The sequence below is a fragment of the Chroicocephalus ridibundus genome, chromosome 20, assembly GCF_963924245.1.
Source record: "Chroicocephalus ridibundus chromosome 20, bChrRid1.1, whole genome shotgun sequence".
Taxonomy (NCBI): domain Eukaryota; kingdom Metazoa; phylum Chordata; class Aves; order Charadriiformes; family Laridae; genus Chroicocephalus; species Chroicocephalus ridibundus.
Genome location: NC_086303.1, coordinates 5,863,128 through 5,868,722, shown reverse-complemented (window position 1 = coordinate 5,868,722; position 5,595 = coordinate 5,863,128).

Genomic DNA, 5,595 nt, shown 5'->3' with positions numbered 1-5,595 from the left:
GAACCAAAAAAAAAGAAAAAAAAGGATTATTAAAAATCAACTTCTCCGTTGTGTCCTTGGAACAGCAGCGTGTTTATCCCGGCGGGACGCGTGGCTCTGGCCGCGGTGAGAGGCCAACGCCTCGCGGAGAGGTTGTTTCCCAGCAGAAACGCGGTGACTAAGGGCTGCGGCTGGTTCCGCGCGTGTTTTCCATGTCTTTCAACAGGCGCGTTTGCAGGACGAGTGACGCACAGCTCACTGCTAAACCTCCTCTCTTTGATTTGCTGGTGCTTTAAGATGCCCAGCTAATTCCTGGGTAAATAAATGAGACTCTCATGGAGTGATCTGCAGGGCTGGGGGCTGACCTGACGTCAGGGATGGGGGGGTGCGTGTATGTATGCGTGAAGATGAAGATGATGAAGATGAAGGGTTCCTCACTGTGTGCGCTGTGCACTAACCAGCAACGGGCAGGGCGGTGAATTTGCAGGGCGATGCACGGGAGTCCTTTAATTCTTGGGGAGATGCTGGAGCTCCACGGGAAGCAGGAGGTTTGGGGCTGGGTATTTTTACCCACCCGGCCCCCTCCCCTCTGGGCTGCCTGACCCGTCCTTGTGCATGGGCTCACGGACAGAGACACACCGGGTACGTCTTGGGGGGTACCGAATATGGCTAGAGGCCAGTTTTCTTGTAGTGCGGGGTAATTTGACCTCCACCGCCTGGCTGCAAGGGGAGCGGATGCAGGAAAATTAAATTACTTTCTCTCCCGAGAGCCCCGGCTGCCGTGGGGCGTGGGGGACGCTCTCCCGGAGGCTGGATGTGCACTGTGGGGTGGGACAGGGGGCTGGGGTTGCCTTTTTTTTTTTTTTTAATTATTATTATTATTTGGCAATTGTTTATCTAATCAGCAATACTCGCTCTATCAAAAGTAGGCGATCTAATCAAACGTCAGGTGCATTTTTCACAGCTCAGGATACGTCCTACAGCCAAGCCGAGACAATAAAGTTACAGTCAATTGCTTTGGCAAAACAAAAGCTTTCTCTAAAACACCCCGATGGAGGGAAAGGCGGGGAGCAGCGGGGGCCAAGAGGAAGAGGCTGCGCTTCCAGCTCAGGAAGTTTTTTCCCTGTGTGTAAACACCGGCAGGCTCAGCTCTGGCCTTGCCGAAAAGGTTGTTGTTGTTATTCCTTCCTTATCAAACCCCTTGCATTCCTTCCTCGCTGGCCCCACCGTCTGCCTCCTCCTCTCGCCAGCCCCCGCTGCCGCTCGCAGCTGCTTTTGGGCCACTTCGGGGGGCTTTCGGGGAGCTAAATCCATCCCAGCTTCCACCAGCCACCTGCTTCCCATCAACGCGGCTCAAGGCTGAAGCAAGTGCCCTTGGCTGGCCCGTGCTCCCACCTCCGGCTCCTGCACACAGCGCGTATACGGTGTGTTTGGCTTCTGCCGGCGCAAAATGCCCTGATGAAAATAACTGGCATGAACGCCTCCTCTGGGGAAGAATGGTGGCAAATAAATATACAAGGTATATAAATATATTTAAATATAAATAAATATATAAATAAATATAAAAATAAATATATAAATAAATATATAAATAACTATAACTATAACTATAACTATAACTATAACTATAACTATAAATATAACTATAACTATAACTATAACTATAACTATAACTATAACTATAAATATAAATATAAATATAAATATAAATATAAATATAAATATAAATGTGACCCAGCCATTACATGACACGTCCGTGTCCCAGCCTGGAACAGAAGCAGGAGCTCCGACACCCGTCCAGGCAGCCCTGGATCCTTCTGCAAGTTGAAATCGAGGACTTTTTCGGAAATGAAGGAACGCTTTTCCTATCTGAACTGCCAGAAAATGCTACTGTCAGTTGAGGGTGGCTTGCTCTGTGCGTTGCTGAAACCAGTCAGATTTAGCCGAGCAAACAAGTTTTAATTAAGCCTCGTTAACTATGTCCCTTCCCTTCCCTTTCATAACAAAACCAGCAGAACCCTCCCAGGTGAGAAAACTCCTGCCCTGCGCTATCACAGCAAAGCAGCGCGTCCCAGGTCAGAGAAAAAATAGCTCCTTTCTCTGTTCACCTGTTGTTAATGTCTTTTTCATCGATTTAGCGCTGGGAAGAGCTGCCCCAATTCCCGAAGGTCCCTCAGCAGCAGGATCAGTCCTGCACTAGCAGCAAGACGCCCAGCTCCTACTTGTGGCCCTTCCAAGATACCGGTGTTTTGCCTTGGAGGCCCCCAGAGACAGGCGAGCTTTGCTGCTGCTCTCCGCGCTCCAGATCTGCCGGGGCAGAGCTGCTTGAGAATTGCGCTAAAATTTCGGTTTAAGGGTAGGCGCCTGGCGTGGCTTGTCGTGCTGTGAAGTGCTCACACACACACACACACACCCCAATGAAATTTTGCTCACTGCAGTTTAGCTTAGAGGCTACAGAAATTCTGCTGCTCTCTAATGACAAGAGGTAGGTGTTGGCCCCGCAGCCCAGCAGAGCTCGGTGCCGGACCCACCGCCCCGCTGGAGGGGGGTCATGGCCTCGGACTTCGGTGCGCCAAGGTTTCTGCATGACTTCTTTGAAACCGCAGCAGAAGTAGCCCAGGGTATATTATACATACAGCAATGCTGCTATCTGCTGGCTGTGCTCTGCTAAAACATGGACTGCTTCGCTCCAGGGGGAAGCTGGGTGGTGGTGCCCAGGCAGAAGCTGCACCTGAAGAAGACCCTGCTCCACCACCGTCCCCCGCTGCACCCCGGGGCGCCGGCAACGCAGCCACGGGGCCAACAAATTAACAGTAGGAGATTACAAAAGAAGTGATACATACAATGGGCTTTGAAGCTCATGTGCAAGGAATGGGGGACATCGAAAACGGAATTTCCAAACTGAGTATTTCCCATCTGCTTGTTCCATGCCTGATCCTGCAAACCTCGTGTGGGAGGTCTGCGATGTCTGCGGCACCATCTGCTGCCAGGCCAGCCGGGCTTTTCCATCCATCCCAGCGCAGGGACCGCGGAAACTCGGGTTTGCGAGTTTGCGAATGCGCCGCGTTACACTTCAGGTGCTGCTGGAGAAGCGGCGCTGGCGGAGCCAGGGCACACCCAGTGCCCTTGCACCGGTTGGGGACCAGCGCAGCACCAGTTCTGAGCCAGCCAAAAGCTCAGTCATCATTGTGTGGCCGTAAAGACGTCTCCCAGCATTGCTAAAGGATGATATTCAAGCTTTTTTCCTTTTCTCTCCTTTTCTAACCATAGAAAAGAGACTGGCGTCACGTAACGCCCGTGTGTCTCGGCTGTCTGCACCGACGCGATGTTTCTGCCTTTGCTTTCAAGGTAAAGGGAACAGCATCTGTGCGGGGCTCTTCCATCCCTCAGAAAAAAAATTATATTTACAACTGTTTGCATTACAGGCACTTTGCAGGTGTTTTAATTCTAAGTCTTTAATCTTAGCCTTCAGATCCATTTAATTTGCCGGTGTTTTGATTTGTAGTAACAGGCGTAAATGAGATTATCTATCCCCTGAGATAAACTGTCAAAGGCAAACGCTGAAGAACTGGGCTCTAAAAACATTTTAATACGCTGGTGTTGCAAACCCGGAGATGGAGCCATAGATGAAGGTAGTTTCCTGCGAGCCAGGACGCGGGTCAAACGCAACACCCCGAGCGAGAAGGCCCTTTGGGTGCTGCACGGAGCCACGCGCAGGCTCCCTCCTCTCGCCATTGCTTAAGGTCCCATGAGGACCTTCAAGTTTTCATTTTTTTAACCTTAAAAAAACCCCGGTGGGCCAAGACTGGGTAAGGCTGGGACACTGTTTCTGGGGCAGAGGGTTGGTTTGGAGGCGATGGCATCCAGTCAGATGGAGTCAGACGTGGGAATTGCGCTGCGTTATGATTTTCCTATTGAAAATTGTTCATGTTTTTCTTCTGGAGAAAAAAAACAAAACAAAACAAAACAAAACACAAAACACAACAATTTTGAACAATTTTTCTGTTAGTTTTCTAATGGAAAGTTATTTGTTTGGGAGGGAAAAGGAGCCTAGTTCCAGTTTCTCACTCTAACTGTATAAATAAAGGCCTGAAACCAGTTGTGTCTCTTTTTGTCTCGCGTAAGGCACAGAAGATGCCCCAAGGGCCTCTACCAGAAAGTTCATTTTCGGGTATGTATTTTTTTTTTATTCCTGTAAATTAAACAATACATTATGCTACCAACTCTTGGCTATTTATTTGCTATTTCTGGTACTTTTACTTGAGTTTTTTTTTTTTCTTCATTTTTTTTTAATCTTTGTGTTTGCATCTTCCTTCTTTCCTTATCTTCTGCCTGCCCCAGAGGCTTACTGCTGCTTTGGCAACATGCTAACGTGTTTAGGAACGATAAGACGTCTAATTAATAGTTTAATTAGCAGTACAAGGTCTTAATAGCTTATTAAAGGAAATACATTCAGAAAATTCTTTTCCTTTTCTTGCGTTGGTACCATATAATTTACCAGCAAATGATAAACCAGTTTTGAATGGCGTTCAGACTTTTAGTAAGGAAAGTGGCGCTGGATTCGTGATTTCACGGGGGATTTTGCACCACTAATACTATTATTTTTGTTGTTGTTGTTGTTTAAAAACAATTTAATTACCAAAAGCAATTGCGAAGGAACAATATGACGGGGGTGTGGAGGCAAGAGGCTGAAAGCGGAGTGAAGTCCAACCGCCGTCTCTCCTTCTGCACAGAAACAAGCCCTGGGGAAGGGAAACTTGCTCTTTACAGGGCTGAAATGTCAGGTTGTGCCAGAGCCGCCGTCAGGCTGCGATCCCCCACGCTCCTTTTCCGCTCATGTTTGTTAAAACTGATTATTTTTATATGAAGGCATCCTTGACAGAGTGACGACCACCTCTAAACCCTCTGGATCCCTCCTGCTCGGCGTTAAATCCCGGCAGCGAGCGGAGCCGCCGGAGGGAAACCAAAGCGCGGGGCTGCAGCTCGGATTCCCCAGGCCGCCGTGTTTTTCCTCTGACCCACACAAAGATTTCTTTCTAAATTTATCGCAGCAGTTCATCGGCAGTCCCACTTAGTGGCAGATTACCAGGCCGGGCAGGCAGGGCCCATTTAAATGAGGGCAGGGGAGCCTGGAAAAGCCAAGCTGGGGCTACCGCAGGCGGCGAGGGGGCAAGCGGGGCTCCCAGCAGCCTCCCTGCTCCGGAGGAGCCTTCCCCCGAGCTGGCTGCGGTGGGAATGCCGCACCGAGATGGCAGCCTCCCAGCTCCTGGCTGGGTCCAGGGAGGTTTTTGCTGGTCCCTGGAGGCCCCCCCCCGCTCGCCCCCCCGCTCCCCGGTGCTGGCACCGCTGGGGAATTTCCACTGGGCTGCGGAAGGAGCCTCTGCGCCGGTGGCAAGGGCGAAGCAGCGCTTGGCTGCAGCGGGGCATGGCGGAGCGGGGGGCCATGCAGCACCCCCCCCTGCAGCTGGGCATCCCGAGACCCTCCGTATCCCCCCCCCCCCCCCAACTCATACCTGCACATCCTGGGCTCCTGCCCACCCGGGTCCGGATGCTTTTGCCCCCCCCTCCCCCCCCGCAAGCTGTAGAAGCAGAGAGATGCTCTGTGCCCTGCGGACC